This window comes from Somniosus microcephalus, unplaced genomic scaffold (genome assembly GCF_052327205.1).
Source record: "Somniosus microcephalus isolate GS21.2 unplaced genomic scaffold, FLI_Smic_1.0 unresolved_chr8, whole genome shotgun sequence".
Classification (NCBI taxonomy): Eukaryota; Metazoa; Chordata; class Chondrichthyes; order Squaliformes; family Somniosidae; genus Somniosus; species Somniosus microcephalus.
Genome location: NW_028225186.1, coordinates 39,935,005 through 39,954,682, shown reverse-complemented (window position 1 = coordinate 39,954,682; position 19,678 = coordinate 39,935,005). Strand labels below are relative to the sequence as shown.

At 45.7% G+C, this 19,678-nt stretch overlaps 5 non-coding genes across 5 annotated transcripts; all 5 read left to right on the top strand.

The window, feature by feature from the left end:
- Window positions 1-2,333: 2,333 nt before the first annotated feature.
- Window positions 2,334-2,404, top strand: trnag-ccc (transfer RNA glycine (anticodon CCC)). Its single transcript has one exon. It is a non-coding gene; the product is annotated as a tRNA-Gly (tRNA).
- A 2,142-nt stretch (window positions 2,405-4,546) lies between these two features.
- trnag-ccc (transfer RNA glycine (anticodon CCC)) lies at window positions 4,547-4,617 on the top strand. Its single transcript has one exon. It is a non-coding gene; the product is annotated as a tRNA-Gly (tRNA).
- A 4,194-nt stretch (window positions 4,618-8,811) lies between these two features.
- On the top strand, window positions 8,812-8,882 carry trnag-ccc (transfer RNA glycine (anticodon CCC)). The gene has a single exon. It is a non-coding gene; the product is annotated as a tRNA-Gly (tRNA).
- A 2,142-nt stretch (window positions 8,883-11,024) lies between these two features.
- Window positions 11,025-11,095, top strand: trnag-ccc (transfer RNA glycine (anticodon CCC)). The gene has a single exon. It is a non-coding gene; the product is annotated as a tRNA-Gly (tRNA).
- A 5,216-nt stretch (window positions 11,096-16,311) lies between these two features.
- On the top strand, window positions 16,312-16,383 carry trnae-uuc (transfer RNA glutamic acid (anticodon UUC)). Its single transcript has one exon. It is a non-coding gene; the product is annotated as a tRNA-Glu (tRNA).
- Window positions 16,384-19,678: the final 3,295 nt, after the last annotated feature.

The following is a 19,678-nucleotide window of genomic DNA, read 5'->3' as shown; positions in this document are numbered from 1 at the left end:
CAATTTGTGGTCAGTGGGTCAGGTTATGTGTGATCGAACATGTTGTGGTCAGTGGTTTTGTTTCTGTGTGTTTGGTCATGTTGTGGTTAGTGGGCCAGTTTCTGTGTGTTTTGTCAGGTTGTGGTCAGTGGGTCAGTTTCTGTGTGTTCAGTCAGGACTTGGTCACTGTGTCAGTTTATGTTTGATCAGCCAGGTTGTGGTCAGTGGGTCAGTTTCTGTGCTTTCGGCCTGGTTGTGGTCAGTGGGTTCGTTTCTGTGTGTTCGGTCACTTTTTGGTCAGTATGTCAGTTTATGTGCGTTCAGTCACGTTGTGGTTAGTGTATCAGAATCAGTATGTTCGATCAGGTTGTGGACAGTGTGTCAGTTACTTTGTGTTCGGTCAGATTGTGGTAAGTGAGCCAATTTATGTGTGTTACGTCTGGTTGTCTTCAGTGGTTCAGTTTCTTTGTGTTTGTTCAAGTTTTGGTCCGTGGGTCAGTTCTGTGTGCTCAGTAAGGTTGTTGTCATTTTGTCAGATTCTGTGAGTTCGGTCATGTTGTGTCCGGTGGGTCAGTTTCTGTGAGTTTGTTCAGGTTGAGCTCATTGTGCCAGTCTTTGTGTGCTCGGTCAGTTTGTGGTCAGTGGGTTTGTTTCTTTGTTTTCGGTCAGTTTGTGGTCAGTGGATCATTTTCTGTCAGTTCCATCAGTGTTTGATCAGTGGTACAGTTTCTCTGTGTTCGGTTAAGTTGTTGTCAGTGGGTCAGTTTCTGTTTCTTCAGTCATGATTTGTTCAGTTGTTCACTTTCTGTGTGTTTGTCCAGGTTGTGGTCAATGGGTCACTTTCGGTGTCTTAGGTCAGTTTGTGGTCAGTGTGAGAGTTTCAGTGTTTGTTCCATCAGGTTTTAGTCAATGGGTCAGTTTCTGTGTGTTCTTTCAGATTGTGATCATTTGGTCACTTTCTTTGTGATCGGTCAGCTTGTGGTCAGTGGGTCAGAAGCAAATAGATTTCAGGTGGATGCCTACCCGCACTTGATGCTGTGGGTTCCTGAACATGTCCTTTGTGATCCCGCCTAAAAAATGTCATCTTGTACGATAAGATGCCTGGCGTGGAAGAGACCTGAATTTCAAAGAAGCATGGAGGAAAGACTGCATTGTTCTGCTTGCTGGCAGGACGCTTTTCGCAGTTTCCCTGGTGGTATAGTGGTTCGGATTCGGCGCTTTCACCACCGCGACCCGAATTCGATTACCCGGTCAGGAAAATAGTGCGTTTTCTGGCAGTTTAAAATGCCAGCAATCAAAGCCAAAACAATGCTTCAACTTTCCACACCGCTGCTGTAGCCTCAACAGTCAGCATCGCATCATTCGGTATCGAGGTGCAACATTCACTTGCCTTGCCTTCTGTAAAATGCCTGCTGTTTCAAAGTCAGCAGGAAATGACATTGGGAACAAGGCACTTGAATTGCCCACATTTATGTGTGCCTCACAGTGTCAGAACAGTTACGGTTATTATCCGCCTTCCATGTATTATTATGCCGACTGCATCTCCCTAACAAACTTAGCTGATCACAGCACGGCTATCAGTCAACTCATTGCCAGTGTGAAGAATGCCACATTAGCTACGTGTGCAAGACTCGAATGACAGAGTACCTGGGCCGTGATAACTTATCCTGATATTCATGAGGCCTTAACATTCGCAGCATAAGACAATTCTACCTCTGGTTACCATCCCTCCTGCCATTGGAAAGCGGTTTTCTTTATTTCCTCTTTCAAAAGCCATTGTAATTTTGCAAGCATTTATTAAATTTCCTCTTAGCCTCCAGAGGAAAGCAATTCCAGCTTGTCCACACCATCAACATAACTGAAGTCGCTTGTCCCTCGGGCCACACTGTAAGACGTCAAACGAGTTCTGTATGTCGGGGAGTCAACGTGAAAGGGAACGGGCGGAAAAGTTGCGTTGTGTCGAAGATCTCATCAGCCACGAACTTATTAAATGGCGGAGCTCGAGGGGCTGAATGGCCCAATCCTGCTCCTATTTATTCTTTTGGGGAAGGTTAGTTTCTTAATTATGTAATTTTTGAGCAGCTAAACAACGTTGGAAGGAAACTCCCACGGCACCTAGAAAAGAGCAAAATCTTAGCTCTGCCGTGAGCTCATGCACCTGAGAGGTTAACCCTGTGATTCTCTATCCACAGATCTTCCAGGACCTTCGAAGTGTTTCCAGCATTTAGTCAACAATTCCAGATGCAGTATCTGCTGCATTTTGCTTTATATGTTAACGCAGTGTCCCCGCTTGTATTAACAAAAGCCAAAAATAAATTGTAGCTACCAGAAAAAGGAATGTGTTAACTCGGCGTGCATTGGTGGTTCAGGGGTAGAATTCTCGCCTCCCACGCGGGTGACCCGGGTTCGATTCCCGGCCAATGCAGGTTAACATTTTAAACAATTCATTTCATAGCAAACACATCACTTGAGCACAAATAATATATTAGCTGTATCTGTGCAACTGGATCAAGGGTATGAATGTTCTGCTCCTGTTCCTTGGACAACAGCTTTCAGAGGCTGAATGGCATCCTGTTCCTGTGTAACAGGCTCGATTCTTACTCTGACAGACATTACATTGCTCACTTCCTCGTTAGTATAGTTGTGAGTATCCCCACCTGTCACGCGGGAGACCGGGGTGAAATTCCCCGACGGGGAGGAATTTTAACATTCGCAATTTTAAACCTTTGGGCAGCACCTGAACGTGCTCCTTGTAAAAGATCAACAGCGAAAAATTGAACCTAAAATAATTTTAAACGGTGAGGAACTGTATAAAAAGCTCCTGCATCAATTCCTCGTTAGAATAGTGTTCTCCTTCTGTTTGTCTTTTGTGCGGGGCACTGCGGAACGAGAGAGGACAGGGAAATGCAGTTAACAGCGGGAGAAAGCACGTCTGAACTTTCAAGGGGCAGCACTGGCACGATTGGCCGAATGGCCTCATACTGTACTGCAAGCTTCCATGAATCATATGGATATCTGAGACATACCCACACAAAGTGAGCACACATCTGTGTTCGTGTATGTGTTTGAGCCTTTGTCTCAAGCAATGCATTAGTATTTCCTTTGTGTTGTTCTTGATATTTTGGTGCTGATTATTCAATATCCCGACGGCTTTTCTCTGACTGTGTATCACTGAGAAAAGCACAGAAGCAAATAGATTTCAGGTGGACGCCTACCCGCAATTGATGCTGTGGTTTCTTGAACATTTCGTTTGTGATCTCGCCTAAAAAATGTCATCTGGTCCGAAAAGTTTGCCTGGCGCGAAAGTGACCTGAATTTCAAAGCAGCAAGGAGGAAAGACTGCATTGTTCTGCTTGCTGGCAGGATGCTTTTCACAGTTTTCCTGGTGGCCTAGTGGTTAGGATTCGGCGCTTTCACCGCTGCGGCCCGGGCTCGATTCCCGGTCAGGGAGCCAGTGCTTTTTCTGGCTGTTTGAAATGCCAGCAATCAAAGCACCCGCGCGAAACAATGCTTGCACCTCATCAACCTTTCAACTTTCCACGCTGCTGTTGCCTCAACAGTCAGCAGCGCAACATTCGGCACCGAGGTGCAACATTCACTTCCTTGCCTTCTGTAAAATGCCTGCTGTTTCAAAGTCAGCAGGAAATGACATTGGGAACAAGACACCTTAAATGCCCACATTTATGTGTACCTCACAGTGTCAGAACAGTCACGGATATTATCCGTCTTCCATGTATTCTTTTGCCGACTGCATCTCCCTAACAAACTTAGCTGATCACAGCACGGCTATCAGTCAACTCATTGCCAGTGTGAAGGATGCAACATTAGCTACGTGTTCAAGACTCGAATGACAGAGTACCTTGGCCGTGAGAACTTATCCTGATATTCATGAGGCCTTAACATTCGCTGCATAACACAATTCTACCTCTGGTTACCATCCCTCCTGCCATTGGAAAGCGGTTGTCTTTATTTCCTCTATCAAAAGCCATTGTAATTTTGCAAGCCTTTATTAAATTTCCTCTTAGCCTCCAGAGGAAAGCAATTCCAGCTTGTCCACACCATCAACATAGCTGAAATCGCTTGTCCCTCGGGCCACACTGTAAGACGTCAAACGAGTTCTGTATGTCGGGGAGTCAAGGGTTATGGCTAGCGGGCGGAAAAGTTGCGTTGTGTCGAAGATCTCATCAGCCACGAACTTATTAAATGGCGGGGCTCGAGGAGCTGAATGGCCCAATCCTGCTCCTATTTATTCTTTTGGGGAACGTTAGTTTCTTAATTATGTAATTTTTGAGAAGCTAAACATCGTTGGAAGGAAACTCCCACGGCACATAGAAAAGTGCAAAATCTTAGCTCAACCGTGAGCTCATGCACCTGAGAGGTTAACCCTGTGATTCTCTATCCACGGATCTTCCAGGACCTTCGAAGTGTTTCCAGCATTTAGTCAACAATTCCAGATGCAGTATATGCTGCATTTAGCTTTTTATGTTAACGCAGTGTCCCCGCTTGTATTAACAAAAGCCAAAAATAAATTGTAGCTACCAGAAAATGGAATTTGCTAACTAGGCGTGCATTGGTGGTTCAGGGGTAGAATTCTCGCCTCCCACGCGGTTGACCCGGGTTCGATTCCCGGCCAATGCAGGTTAACATTTTAAACAATTCATTTCATAGCAAACACATCACTTGAGCATAAATAATATATTAGCTGTATCTGTGCAACTGGATCAACGGAATTAATGTTCTGCTCCTGTTCCTGTGCAACAGTTTTCAGAGGCTGAATGGCATCCTGTTTCTGTGTAACAGGCTCGATTCTTACTCTGACAGACATTACATTGCTCACTTCCTCGTTAGTATAGTTGTGAGTATCCCCACCTGTCACGCGGGAGACCGGGGTGAAATTCCCCGACGGGGAGGAATTTTAACATCCCCAATTTTAAACCTTTTGGCAGCACCTTAACGTGCTCCTTGGAAAAGATCAACAGCGAAAAATTGAACCTAAAATAATTTTAAACGGTGAGGAACTGTATAAAAAGCTCCTGCATCAATTCCTCGTTAGCATAGTGTTCTCGTTCTGTTTGTCTTTTGTGCGGGGCACTGCGGAAAGAGAGAGGACAGGGAAATGCAGATAACAGCGGGAGAAAGCACGTCTGATCTTTCAAGGGGACAGCACTGGCACGATTGGCCGAATGGACTCATACTGTACTGCAAGCTTCCATGAATCATATGGATATCTGAGACATACCCACACAAAGTGAGCACACATCTGTGTTCGTGTATGTGTTTGAGCCTTTGTCTCAAGCAGTGCATTACTATTTCCTCTGTGTTGTCCTTGATATTTTGGTGCTGATTATTCAATATCCCGACGGCTTTTCTCTGACTATGTATCACTGAGAAAAGCACAGAAGCAAATAGATTTCAGGTGGACGCCTACCCGCAATTGATGCTGTGGTTTCTTGAACATGTCGTTTGTGATCTCGCCGAAAAAATGTCATGTGGTACGAAAGGTTTGCCTGGCGCGAAAGTGACCTGAATTTCAAAGCAGCAAGGAGGAAAGACTGCCTTGTTCTGCTTGCTGGCAGGATGCTTTCCACAGCTTCCCTGGTGGTCTAGTGGTTAGGATTCGGCGCTTTCACCGCCGCGACCCGGGTTCGAATTCCCGGTCAGAGAACCAGTGCGTTTTCTGGCTGTTTGAAATGCCAGCAATCAAAGCACCCGTGCGAAACAATGCTTGCACCTCATCAACCTTTCAATTTTCCACACCGCTGCTGTTGCCTCAACAGTCAGCAGCGCATCATTCGGTACCGAGGTGCAGCATTCGCTTCCTTACCTCACAGTGTCAGAACTGTCACGGTTATTATCCGTCTTCCATGTATTATTTTGCCGACTGCATCTCCCTAACAAACTTAGCTGATCACAGCACGGCTATCAGTCAACTCATTGCCAGTGTGAAAAATGCCACATTAGCAACGTGTGCAAGACTCGAATGACAGAGTAACTGGGCCGTGATAACTTATCCTGATATTCATGAGGCCTTAACATTCGCTGCATAAGACAATTCTACCTCTGGTTACCATCCCTCCTGCCATTGGAAAGCGTTTGTCTTTATTTCCTCTATCAAAACCCATTGTAATTTTGCAAGCCTCTATTAAATTTCCTCTTAGCCTCCAGAGGAAAGCAATCCCAGCTTCTCCACACTATCCCTCGGGCCACACTGTAAGACGTCAAACGGGTTCTGTATGTCTGATAGACATATATTTCAGCTACAGGGGAGTCAAAGGTTATGGGGAACGGGCGGCAAAGTTGCGTTGTGTCGAAGATCTCATCAGCCACGAACTTTTTAAATGGCGGGCTCGAGGGGCCGAATGGCCCAATCCTGCTCCTATTTTTTCTTTTGGGGAAGGTTAGTTTCTTAATTATGTAATTTTTAGCAGCTAAACAACGTTGGAAGGAAACTCCCACGGGACGTAGAAAAGTGCAAAATCTTAGCTCTACCGAGAGCTCATGCACCTGAGTGGTTAACCCTGTGTTTCTCTATCCACAGATCTTCCAGGACCTTCGAAGTGTTTCCAGCATTTAATCAACAATTCCAGATGCAGTATCTGCTGCATATTGCTTTTTATGTTAACGCAGTGTCCCCGCTTGTATTAACAAAAGTCAAAAATAAATTGTAGCTACCAGAAAATAGAATCGATTAAGTCGGCGTGCATTGGTGGTTCAGGGGTAGAATTCTCGCCTGCCACGCGGGGGACCCGGGTTCGATTCCCGGCCAATGCAGGCTAATTTTTTTAACAATTCATTTCATAGCAAACACATCACATGAGCATAAATAATTTATTAGCTGTACCTGTGCAAGTGGATCAAGGGTATGAATGTTCTGCTCCTGTTCCTGTGCAACAGCTTTGAGGGGCTGAATGGCATCCTGTTCCTGTGTAACAGGCTCGATTCTTACTCTGACAGACATTGCATTGCTCACTTCCTCGTTAGTCTCGTTGTGAGTATCCCCGCCTGTCACGCGGGAGACCGGGGTGAAATTCCCCGACGGGAAGGAATTTTAACATCCCCAATTTTAAACGTTTTGGCAGCACCTTAAAGCGCTCCTTGGAAAAGATCAACAGCGAAAGATTGAACCTAAAACAATTTTAAACGGTGAGGAACTGCGTAAAAAGCTCCTGCATCAATTCCTCGTTAGCATAGTGTTCTCCTTCTGTTTGTCTTTTGTGCGGGGCACTGCGGAACGAGAGAGGACAGGGAAATGCAGATAACAGCGGGAGAAAGCACGTCTGATCTTTCAAGTGGACAGCACTGGCACGATTGGCCGAATGGCCTCACACTGTACTGCACGCCTCCATGAATCATATGGATATCTGAGACATACTCACAGAAAGTGAGCACACATCTGTGTTCGTGCATATGTTTGAGTCTTTGTCTCAAGCAGTGCATTACTGTTTCCTCTGTATTGTCCTTGATATTTTGGTGCTGATTATTCAATATCCCGACGGCTTTTCTCTGACTGTGTATCTCTGAGAAAAGCACAGAAGCAAATAGATTTCAGGTGGACGCCTACACGCACTTGATGCTGTGGTTTCCTGAACATGTCCTTTGTGATCTCGCCTAAAAAATGTCATCTTGTACGAAAAGTTTGCCTGGCGTGAAAGTGACCTGAATTTCAAAGCAGCAAGGAGGAAAGACTGCCTTGTTCTGCTTGCTGGCAGGCCGCTTCTCACAGCTTCCCTGGTGGTCTATTGGATAGGATTCGGCGCTTTCACACGCCGCGGCCCGAGTTCGATTCCCGGTCAGAAAACCAGTGCGTTTTCTGGCTGTTTGAAATGCCAGCAATCAAAGCACCCGCGCGAAACAATGCTTGCACCTCATCAACCTTTCAATTTCCAACACCGCTGCTGTTGCCTCAACAGTCAGCAGCGCATAATTCGGTACCGAGGTGCAGCATTCGCTTCCGTGCCTCACAGTGTCAGAACAGTTACGGTTATTATCCGCCTTCCATGTATTATTATGCCGACTGCATCTCCCTAACAAACTTAGCTGATCACAGCACGGCTATCAGTCAACTCATTGCCAGTGTGAAGAATGCCACATTAGCTACGTGTGCAAGACTCGAATGACAGAGTACCTGGGCCGTGATAACTTATCCTGATATTCATGAGGCCTTAACATTCGCAGCATAAGACAATTCTACCTCTGGTTACCATCCCTCCTGCCATTGGAAAGCGGTTTTCTTTATTTCCTCTTTCAAAAGCCATTGTAATTTTGTAAGCATTTATTAAATTTCCTCTTAGCCTCCAGAGGAAAGCAATTCCAGCTTGTCCACACCATCAACATAACTGAAGTCGCTTGTCCCTCGGGCCACACTGTAAGACGTCAAACGAGTTCTGTATGTCGGGGAGTCAACGTGAAAGGGAACGGGCGGAAAAGTTGCGTTGTGTCGAAGATCTCATCAGCCACGAACTTATTAAATGGCGGGGCTCGAGGGGCTGAATGGCCCAATCCTGCTCCTATTTATTCTTTTGGGGAAGGTTAGTTTCTTAATTATGTAATTTTTGAGCAGCTAAACAACGTTGGAAGGAAACTCCCACGGCACCTAGAAAAGAGCAAAATCTTAGCTCTGCCGTGAGCTCATGCACCTGAGAGGTTAACCCTGTGATTCTCTATCCACAGATCTTCCAGGACCTTCGAAGTGTTTCCAGCATTTAGTCAACAATTCCAGATGCAGTATCTGCTGCATTTTGCTTTATATGTTAACGCAGTGTCCCCGCTTGTATTAACAAAAGCCAAAAATAAATTGTAGCTACCAGAAAAAGGAATGTGTTAACTCGGCGTGCATTGGTGGTTCAGGGGTAGAATTCTCGCCTCCCACGCGGGTGACCCGGGTTCGATTCCCGGCCAATGCAGGTTAACATTTTAAACAATTCATTTCATAGCAAACACATCACTTGAGCACAAATAATATATTAGCTGTATCTGTGCAACTGGATCAAGGGTATGAATGTTCTGCTCCTGTTCCTTGGACAACAGCTTTCAGAGGCTGAATGGCATCCTGTTCCTGTGTAACAGGCTCGATTCTTACTCTGACAGACATTACATTGCTCACTTCCTCGTTAGTATAGTTGTGAGTATCCCCACCTGTCACGCGGGAGACCGGGGTGAAATTCCCCGACGGGGAGGAATTTTAACATTCGCAATTTTAAACCTTTGGGCAGCACCTGAACGTGCTCCTTGTAAAAGATCAACAGCGAAAAATTGAACCTAAAATAATTTTAAACGGTGAGGAACTGTATAAAAAGCTCCTGCATCAATTCCTCGTTAGAATAGTGTTCTCCTTCTGTTTGTCTTTTGTGCGGGGCACTGCGGAACGAGAGAGGACAGGGAAATGCAGTTAACAGCGGGAGAAAGCACGTCTGAACTTTCAAGGGGCAGCACTGGCACGATTGGCCGAATGGCCTCATACTGTACTGCAAGCTTCCATGAATCATATGGATATCTGAGACATACCCACACAAAGTGAGCACACATCTGTGTTCGTGTATGTGTTTGAGCCTTTGTCTCAAGCAATGCATTAGTATTTCCTTTGTGTTGTTCTTGATATTTTGGTGCTGATTATTCAATATCCCGACGGCTTTTCTCTGACTGTGTATCACTGAGAAAAGCACAGAAGCAAATAGATTTCAGGTGGACGCCTACCCGCAATTGATGCTGTGGTTTCTTGAACATTTCGTTTGTGATCTCGCCTAAAAAATGTCATCTGGTCCGAAAAGTTTGCCTGGCGCGAAAGTGACCTGAATTTCAAAGCAGCAAGGAGGAAAGACTGCATTGTTCTGCTTGCTGGCAGGATGCTTTTCACAGTTTTCCTGGTGGCCTAGTGGTTAGGATTCGGCGCTTTCACCGCTGCGGCCCGGGCTCGATTCCCGGTCAGGGAGCCAGTGCTTTTTCTGGCTGTTTGAAATGCCAGCAATCAAAGCACCCGCGCGAAACAATGCTTGCACCTCATCAACCTTTCAACTTTCCACGCTGCTGTTGCCTCAACAGTCAGCAGCGCAACATTCGGCACCGAGGTGCAACATTCACTTCCTTGCCTTCTGTAAAATGCCTGCTGTTTCAAAGTCAGCAGGAAATGACATTGGGAACAAGACACCTTAAATGCCCACATTTATGTGTACCTCACAGTGTCAGAACAGTCACGGATATTATCCGTCTTCCATGTATTCTTTTGCCGACTGCATCTCCCTAACAAACTTAGCTGATCACAGCACGGCTATCAGTCAACTCATTGCCAGTGTGAAGGATGCAACATTAGCTACGTGTTCAAGACTCGAATGACAGAGTACCTTGGCCGTGAGAACTTATCCTGATATTCATGAGGCCTTAACATTCGCTGCATAACACAATTCTACCTCTGGTTACCATCCCTCCTGCCATTGGAAAGCGGTTGTCTTTATTTCCTCTATCAAAAGCCATTGTAATTTTGCAAGCCTTTATTAAATTTCCTCTTAGCCTCCAGAGGAAAGCAATTCCAGCTTGTCCACACCATCAACATAGCTGAAATCGCTTGTCCCTCGGGCCACACTGTAAGACGTCAAACGAGTTCTGTATGTCGGGGAGTCAAGGGTTATGGCTAGCGGGCGGAAAAGTTGCGTTGTGTCGAAGATCTCATCAGCCACGAACTTATTAAATGGCGGGGCTCGAGGAGCTGAATGGCCCAATCCTGCTCCTATTTATTCTTTTGGGGAACGTTAGTTTCTTAATTATGTAATTTTTGAGAAGCTAAACATCGTTGGAAGGAAACTCCCACGGCACATAGAAAAGTGCAAAATCTTAGCTCAACCGTGAGCTCATGCACCTGAGAGGTTAACCCTGTGATTCTCTATCCACGGATCTTCCAGGACCTTCGAAGTGTTTCCAGCATTTAGTCAACAATTCCAGATGCAGTATATGCTGCATTTAGCTTTTTATGTTAACGCAGTGTCCCCGCTTGTATTAACAAAAGCCAAAAATAAATTGTAGCTACCAGAAAATGGAATTTGCTAACTAGGCGTGCATTGGTGGTTCAGGGGTAGAATTCTCGCCTCCCACGCGGTTGACCCGGGTTCGATTCCCGGCCAATGCAGGTTAACATTTTAAACAATTCATTTCATAGCAAACACATCACTTGAGCATAAATAATATATTAGCTGTATCTGTGCAACTGGATCAACGGAATTAATGTTCTGCTCCTGTTCCTGTGCAACAGTTTTCAGAGGCTGAATGGCATCCTGTTTCTGTGTAACAGGCTCGATTCTTACTCTGACAGACATTACATTGCTCACTTCCTCGTTAGTATAGTTGTGAGTATCCCCACCTGTCACGCGGGAGACCGGGGTGAAATTCCCCGACGGGGAGGAATTTTAACATCCCCAATTTTAAACCTTTTGGCAGCACCTTAACGTGCTCCTTGGAAAAGATCAACAGCGAAAAATTGAACCTAAAATAATTTTAAACGGTGAGGAACTGTATAAAAAGCTCCTGCATCAATTCCTCGTTAGCATAGTGTTCTCGTTCTGTTTGTCTTTTGTGCGGGGCACTGCGGAAAGAGAGAGGACAGGGAAATGCAGATAACAGCGGGAGAAAGCACGTCTGATCTTTCAAGGGGACAGCACTGGCACGATTGGCCGAATGGACTCATACTGTACTGCAAGCTTCCATGAATCATATGGATATCTGAGACATACCCACACAAAGTGAGCACACATCTGTGTTCGTGTATGTGTTTGAGCCTTTGTCTCAAGCAGTGCATTACTATTTCCTCTGTGTTGTCCTTGATATTTTGGTGCTGATTATTCAATATCCCGACGGCTTTTCTCTGACTATGTATCACTGAGAAAAGCACAGAAGCAGATAGATTTCAGGTGGACGCCTACCCGCAATTGATGCTGTGGTTTCTTGAACATGTCGTTTGTGATCTCGCCGAAAAAATGTCATGTGGTACGAAAGGTTTGCCTGGCGCGAAAGTGACCTGAATTTCAAAGCAGCAAGGAGGAAAGACTGCCTTGTTCTGCTTGCTGGCAGGATGCTTTCCACAGCTTCCCTGGTGGTCTAGTGGTTAGGATTCGGCGCTTTCACCGCCGCGACCCGGGTTCGAATTCCCGGTCAGAGAACCAGTGCGTTTTCTGGCTGTTTGAAATGCCAGCAATCAAAGCACCCGTGCGAAACAATGCTTGCACCTCATCAACCTTTCAATTTTCCACACCGCTGCTGTTGCCTCAACAGTCAGCAGCGCATCATTCGGTACCGAGGTGCAGCATTCGCTTCCTTACCTCACAGTGTCAGAACTGTCACGGTTATTATCCGTCTTCCATGTATTATTTTGCCGACTGCATCTCCCTAACAAACTTAGCTGATCACAGCACGGCTATCAGTCAACTCATTGCCAGTGTGAAAAATGCCACATTAGCAACGTGTGCAAGACTCGAATGACAGAGTAACTGGGCCGTGATAACTTATCCTGATATTCATGAGGCCTTAACATTCGCTGCATAAGACAATTCTACCTCTGGTTACCATCCCTCCTGCCATTGGAAAGCGTTTGTCTTTATTTCCTCTATCAAAACCCATTGTAATTTTGCAAGCCTCTATTAAATTTCCTCTTAGCCTCCAGAGGAAAGCAATCCCAGCTTCTCCACACTATCCCTCGGGCCACACTGTAAGACGTCAAACGGGTTCTGTATGTCTGATAGACATATATTTCAGCTACAGGGGAGTCAAAGGTTATGGGGAACGGGCGGCAAAGTTGCGTTGTGTCGAAGATCTCATCAGCCACGAACTTTTTAAATGGCGGGCTCGAGGGGCCGAATGGCCCAATCCTGCTCCTATTTTTTCTTTTGGGGAAGGTTAGTTTCTTAATTATGTAATTTTTAGCAGCTAAACAACGTTGGAAGGAAACTCCCACGGGACGTAGAAAAGTGCAAAATCTTAGCTCTACCGAGAGCTCATGCACCTGAGTGGTTAACCCTGTGTTTCTCTATCCACAGATCTTCCAGGACCTTCGAAGTGTTTCCAGCATTTAATCAACAATTCCAGATGCAGTATCTGCTGCATATTGCTTTTTATGTTAACGCAGTGTCCCCGCTTGTATTAACAAAAGTCAAAAATAAATTGTAGCTACCAGAAAATAGAATCGATTAAGTCGGCGTGCATTGGTGGTTCAGGGGTAGAATTCTCGCCTGCCACGCGGGGGACCCGGGTTCGATTCCCGGCCAATGCAGGCTAATTTTTTTAACAATTCATTTCATAGCAAACACATCACATGAGCATAAATAATTTATTAGCTGTACCTGTGCAAGTGGATCAAGGGTATGAATGTTCTGCTCCTGTTCCTGTGCAACAGCTTTGAGGGGCTGAATGGCATCCTGTTCCTGTGTAACAGGCTCGATTCTTACTCTGACAGACATTGCATTGCTCACTTCCTCGTTAGTCTCGTTGTGAGTATCCCCGCCTGTCACGCGGGAGACCGGGGTGAAATTCCCCGACGGGAAGGAATTTTAACATCCCCAATTTTAAACGTTTTGGCAGCACCTTAAAGCGCTCCTTGGAAAAGATCAACAGCGAAAGATTGAACCTAAAACAATTTTAAACGGTGAGGAACTGCGTAAAAAGCTCCTGCATCAATTCCTCGTTAGCATAGTGTTCTCCTTCTGTTTGTCTTTTGTGCGGGGCACTGCGGAACGAGAGAGGACAGGGAAATGCAGATAACAGCGGGAGAAAGCACGTCTGATCTTTCAAGTGGACAGCACTGGCACGATTGGCCGAATGGCCTCACACTGTACTGCACGCCTCCATGAATCATATGGATATCTGAGACATACTCACAGAAAGTGAGCACACATCTGTGTTCGTGCATATGTTTGAGTCTTTGTCTCAAGCAGTGCATTACTGTTTCCTCTGTATTGTCCTTGATATTTTGGTGCTGATTATTCAATATCCCGACGGCTTTTCTCTGACTGTGTATCTCTGAGAAAAGCACAGAAGCAAATAGATTTCAGGTGGACGCCTACACGCACTTGATGCTGTGGTTTCCTGAACATGTCCTTTGTGATCTCGCCTAAAAAATGTCATCTTGTACGAAAAGTTTGCCTGGCGTGAAAGTGACCTGAATTTCAAAGCAGCAAGGAGGAAAGACTGCCTTGTTCTGCTTGCTGGCAGGCCGCTTCTCACAGCTTCCCTGGTGGTCTATTGGATAGGATTCGGCGCTTTCACACGCCGCGGCCCGAGTTCGATTCCCGGTCAGAAAACCAGTGCGTTTTCTGGCTGTTTGAAATGCCAGCAATCAAAGCACCCGCGCGAAACAATGCTTGCACCTCATCAACCTTTCAATTTCCAACACCGCTGCTGTTGCCTCAACAGTCAGCAGCGCATAATTCGGTACCGAGGTGCAGCATTCGCTTCCGTGCCTCACAGTGTCAGAACAGTCACGGTGATTATCCGTCTTCCATGTATTATTTTGCCGACTGCATCTCCCTAACAAACTTAGCTAATCACAGCACGGCTATCAGTCAACTCATTGCCAGTGTGAAAAATGCCACATTAGCAAAGTGTGCAAGACTCGAATGACAGAGTAACTGGGCCGTGATAACTTATCCTGATATTCATGAGGCCTTAACATTCGCTGCATAAGACAATTCTACCTTTGGTTACCATCCCTCCTGCCATTGGAAAGCGTTTGTCTTTATTTCCTCTATCAAAACCCATTGTAATTTTGCAAGCCTCTATTAAATTTCCTCTTAGCCTCCAGAGGAAAGCAATCCCAGCTTCTCCACACTATCCCTCGGGCCACACTGTAAGACTTCAAACGGGTTCTGTATGTCTGATAGACATATATTTCAGCTACAGGGGAGTCAAAGGTTATGGGGAACGGGCGGCAAAGTTGCGTTGTGTCGAAGATCTCATCAGCCACGAACTTTTTAAATGGCGGGCTCGAGGGGCCGAATGGCCCAATCCTGCTCCTATTTTTTCTTTTGGGGAAGGTTAGTTTCTTAATTATGTAATATTTGAGCAGCTAAACAACGTTGGAAGGAAACTCCCACGGGACGTAGAAAAGTGCAAAATCTTAGCTCTGCCGAGAGCTCATGCACCTGAGAGGTTAACCCTGTGTTTCTCTGTCCACATATCTTCCAGGACCTTCGAAGTGTTTCCAGCATTTAATCAACAATTCCAGATGCAGTATCTGCTGCATATTGCTTTTTATGTTAACGCAGTGTCCCCGCTTGTATTAACAAAAGTCAAAAATAAATTGTAGCTACCAGAAAATAGAATCGTTTAAGTCGGCGTGCATTGGTGGTTCAGGGGTAGAATTCTCGCCTGCTACGCGGGAGACCCGGGTTCGATTCCCGGCCAATGCAGGCTAACTTGTTTAACAATTCATTTCATAGCAAACACATCACATGAGCATAAATAATTTATTAGCTGTACCTGTGCAAGTGGATCAAGGGTATGAATGTTCTGCTCCTGTTCCTGTGCAACAGCTTTGAGGGGCTGAATGGCATCCTGTTCCTGTGTAACAGGCTCGATTCTTACTCTGACAGACATTGCTCACTTCCTCGTTAGTCTCGTTGTGAGTATCCCCGCCTGTCACGCGGGAGACCGGGGTGAAATTCCCCGACGGGAAGGAATTTTAACATCCCCAATTTTAAACGTTTTGGCAGCACCTTAAAGCGCTCCTTGGAAAAGATCAACAGCGAAAGATTGAACCTAAAACAATTTTAAACGGTGAGGAACTGCATAAAAACCTCCTGCATCAATTCCTCGTTAGCATAGTGTTCTCCTTCTGTTTGTCTTTTGTGCGGGGCACTGCGGAACGAGAGAGGACAGGGAAATGCAGATAACAGCGGGAGAAAGCACGTCTGATCTTTCAAGTGGACAGCACTGGCACGATTGGCCGAATGGCCTCACACTGTACTGCACGCCTCCATGAATCATATGGATATCTGAGACATACTCACACAAAGTGAGCACACATCTGTGTTCGTGCATATGTTTGAGTCTTTGTCTCAAGCAGTGCATTACTGTTTCCTTTGTATTGTCCTTGATATTTTGGTGCTGATTATTCAATATCCCGACGGCTTTTCTCTGATTGTGTATCTCTGAGAAAAGCACAGAAGCAAATAGATTTCAGGTGGACGCCTACACGCACTTGATGCTGTGGTTTCCTGAACATGTCCTTTGTGATCTCGCCTAAAAAATGTCATCTTGTACGAAAAGTTTGCCTGGCGTGAAAGTGACCTGAATTTCAAAGCAGCAAGGAGGAAAGACTGCCTTGTTCTGCTTGCTGGCAGGCCGCTTCTCGCAGCTTCCCTGGTGGTCTAGTGGATAGGATTCGGCGCTTTCACCGCCGCGGCCCGGGTTCGATTCCCGGTCAGGGAACCAGTGCGTTTTCTGGCTGTTTGAAATGCCAGCAATCAAAGCACCCGCGCGAGACAATGCTTGCACCTCATCAACCTTTCAATTTTCCACACCGCTGCTGTTGCCTCAACAGTCAGCAGCGCAGCATTCGCTTCCTTGCCTTCAAAAAATGCCTGCTGTTTCAAAGTCAGCAGGAAATGACGTTGGGAACAAGACACTTTAAATGCCCACATTTATGTCAGAACAGTCACGGTTATTATCCGTCTTCCATGTATTATTTTGCCGACTGCATCTCCCTAACAAACTTAGCTGATCACAGCACGGCTATCAGTCAACTCATTGCCAGTGTGAAAAATGCCACATTAGCAACGTGTGCAAGACTCGAATGACAGAGTAACTGGGCCGTGATAACTTATCCTGATATTCATGAGGCCTTAACGTTCGCTGCATAAGACAATTCTACCTTTGGTTACCATCCCTCCTGACATTGGAAAGCGTTTGTCTTTATTTCCTCTATCAAAATCCATTGTAATTTTGCAAGCCTCTATTAAATTTCCTCTTAGTCTCCAGAGGAAAGCAATCCCAGCTTCTCCACACTATCCCTCGGGCCACACTGTAAGACGTCAAACGGGTTCTGTATGTCTGATAGACATATATTTCAGCTACAGGGGAGTCAAAGGTTATGGGGAACGGGCGGCAAAGTTGCGTTGTGTCGAAGATCTCATCAGCCACGAACTTTTTAAATGGCGGGCTCGAGGGGCCGAATGGCCCAATCCTGCTCCTATTTTTTCTTTTGGGGAAGGTTAGTTTCTTAATTATGTAATATTTGAGCAGCTAAACAACGTTGGAAGGAAACTCCCACGGGACGTAGAAAAGTGCAAAATCTTAGCTCTGCCGAGAGCTCATGCACCTGAGAGGTTAACCCTGTGTTTCTCTGTCCACATATCTTCCAGGACCTTCGAAGTGTTTCCAGCATTTAATCAACAATTCCAGATGCAGTATCTGCTGCATATTGCTTTTTATGTTAACGCAGTGTCCCCGCTTGTATTAACAAAAGTCAAAAATAAATTGTAGCTACCAGAAAATAGAATCGATTAAGTCGGCGTGCATTGGTGGTTCAGGGGTAGAATTCTCGCCTGCCACGTGGGAGACCCGGGTTCGATTCCCGGCCAATGCAGGCTAATTTTTTTAACAATTCATTTCATAGCAAACACATCACATGAGCATAAATAATTTATTAGCTGTACCTGTGCAAGTGGATCAAGGGTATGAATGTTCTGCTCCTGTTCCTGTGCAACAGCTTTGAGGGGCTGAATGGCATCCTGTTCCTGTGTAACAGGCTCGATTCTTACTCTGACAGACATTGCATTGCTCACTTCCTCGTTAGTCTCGTTGTGAGTATCCCCGCCTGTCACGCGGGAGACCGGGGTGAAATTCCCCGACGGGAAGGAATTTTAACATCCCCAATTTTAAACGTTTTGGCAGCACCTTAAAGCGCTCCTTGGAAAAGATCAACAGCGAAAGATTGAACCTAAAACAATTTTAAACGGTGAGGAACTGCATAAAAACCTCCTGCATCAATTCCTCGTTAGCATAGTGTTCTCCTTCTGTTTGTCTTTTGTGCGGGGCACTGCGGAACGAGAGAGGACAGGGAAATGCAGATAACAGCGGGAGAAAGCACGTCTGATCTTTCAAGTGGACAGCACTGGCACGATTGGCCGAATGGCCTCATACTGTACTGCACGCCTCCATGAATCATATGGATATCTGAGACATACTCATACAAAGTGAGCACACATCTGTGTTCGTGCATATGTTTGAGTCTTTGTCTCAAGCAGTGCATTACTGTTTCCTCTGTATTGTCCTTGATATTTTGGTGCTGATTATTCAATATCCCGACGGCTTTTCTCTGACAGTGTATCTCTGAGAAAAGCACAGAAGCAAATAGATTTCAGGTGGACGCCTACACGCACTTGATGCTGTGGTTTCCTGAACATGTCCTTTGTGATCTCGCCTAAAAAATGTCATCTTGTACGAAAAGTTTGCCTGGCGTGAAAGTGACCTGAATTTCAAAGCAGCAAGGAGGAAATACTGCCTTGTTCTGCTTGCTGGCAGGCCGCTTTTCACAGCTTCCCTGGTGATCTAGTGGATAGGATTCGGCGCTTTCACCGCCGCGGCTCGGGTTCGATTCCCGGTCAGGGAACCAGTGCGTTTTCTGGCTGTTTGAAATGCCAGCAATCAAAGCACCCGCGCGAAACAATGCTTGCACCTCATCAACCTTTCAATTTTCCACACCGCTGCTGTTGCCTCAACAGTCAGCAGCGCATCATTCGGTACCGAGGTGCAGCATTCGCTTCCTTGCCTTCAAAAAATGCCTGCTGTCTCAAAGTCAGCAGGAAATGACGTTGGGAACAAGACACTTTAAATGCCCACATTTATGTCAGAACAGTCACGGTTATTATCCGTCTTCCATGTATTATTTTGCCGACTGCATCTCCCTAACAAACTTAGCTGATCACAGCACGGCTATCAGTCAACTCATTGCCAGTGTGAAAAATGCCACATTAGCAACGTGTGCAAGACTCGAATGACAGAGTAACTGGGCCGTGATAACTTATCCTGATATTCATGAGGCCTTAACATTCGCTGCATAAGACAATTCTACCTTTGGTTACCATCCCTCCTGCCATTGGAAAGCGTTTGTCTTTATTTCCTCTATCAAAACCCATTGTAATTTTGCAAGCCTCTATTAAATTTCCTCTTAGCCTCCAGAGGAAAGCAATCCCAGCTTCTCCACACTATCCCTCGGGCCACACTGTAAGACTTCAAACGGGTTCTGTATGTCTGATAGACATATATTTCAGCTACAGGGGAGTCAAAGGTTATGGGGAACGGGCGGCAAAGTTGCGTTGTGTCGAAGATCTCATCAGCCACGAACTTTTTAAATGGCGGGCTCGAGGGGCCGAATGGCCCAATCCTGCTCCTATTTTTTCTTTTGGGGAAGGTTAGTTTCTTAATTATGTAATATTTGAGCAGCTAAACAACGTTGGAAGGAAACTCCCACGGGACGTAGAAAAGTGCAAAATCTTAGCTCTGCCGAGAGCTCATGCACCTGAGAGGTTAACCCTGTGTTTCTCTGTCCACATATCTTCCAGGACCTTCGAAGTGTTTCCAGCATTTAATCAACAATTCCAGATGCAGTATCTGCTGCATATTGCTTTTTATGTTAACGCAGTGTCCCCGCTTGTATTAACAAAAGTCAAAAATAAATTGTAGCTACCAGAAAATAGAATCGATTAAGTCGGCGTGCATTGGT